This window comes from Chrysochloris asiatica, unplaced genomic scaffold (assembly GCF_000296735.1).
Source record: "Chrysochloris asiatica unplaced genomic scaffold, ChrAsi1.0 scaffold00022, whole genome shotgun sequence".
Lineage (NCBI taxonomy): Eukaryota > Metazoa > Chordata > Mammalia > Afrosoricida > Chrysochloridae > Chrysochloris > Chrysochloris asiatica.
This window is the reverse complement of record NW_006408540.1, coordinates 9,624,738-9,625,776: the sequence shown is the minus strand read 5'-3', so window position 1 is coordinate 9,625,776 and position 1,039 is coordinate 9,624,738.

Genomic DNA, 1,039 nt, shown 5'->3' with positions numbered 1-1,039 from the left:
AAAAAAAGCCAGTCTGATTGGCTACTACAATAACAAACAAGTTGTTTGCCAAGGAGCCATCAAGGCAACAATCAAGTCCCTTCAGGACAAATCCCCCTCCAAGACTGAGACTCAAAGGGAACACATACGCAGGCATGTAAGCTTGCTGGTAACCAAGTTGTGTGTACTAGTGAGTGTAACTGGGGGAAAGGCAGCAATGAGATATGGACTGAGTTTGACCACATTCCACAGACCCCCAGTGACCTGGAGATGAGAGAGAGAAGAGGAAGGGCTGGTTGGCCGGAAGTATGGTGAGACCTGGGGACTCCTGAGCCCATGGACAAGGACATTGCCAAGGAAGGCTAGAGCTGAGAGCGAATCAACCAGCTGACATGAAGTGAGGGGAGACACAAAAGAACACCCAAACTTGCAGATAGTATCCATTTGACCTGACATTGATGGCTGGATGATCAGAACTCGACTCGAGGAATTAAAAAAAAAAAAAAAAAAATTAACAAGTTTAAATTGCTACAATTTGATGAATTTGACCCATATTTATGTATGTAGTAGCTCAAAATACCAGCTAAGAGGAAAGGAGTCTTCACATCAAGTATCAATCCTATCCCCTCTCTACACAAGACTGATAGGGACAGGCATCTAGGCATTGGCTACCAAAAATGAGAATGGGGGGGGGGGGTATAATAAAGTCATGAAGTGATTGGCTTACAAGTTTTCAAGAGGGAATTTAGTTTCAGAGTGTGTGGGGGAAGGTAAAATCCCTATTGAATAGTTTTCATCTTGTCTAAAAGGGTCTGGTGAAAGGAAATGGGGACAAGATTCTTATGATTTAATGGTAAGTAATTATTATCATAACTAATTGCAATTGTCACAACTGCAAAGGTAGAAGTTTTGTAACAAAAAGGGGGAAGTAATTCATGTTACATTACAGGAACTGAGGACCCTAAGACCATCAAGGGAGACAAGCAGGAGCGGAATGTGGGACCCTATCCAGAGAAGGTTTAAAATTAAGAAAGGTATGTGACAGGGTTGTATTCTTTCA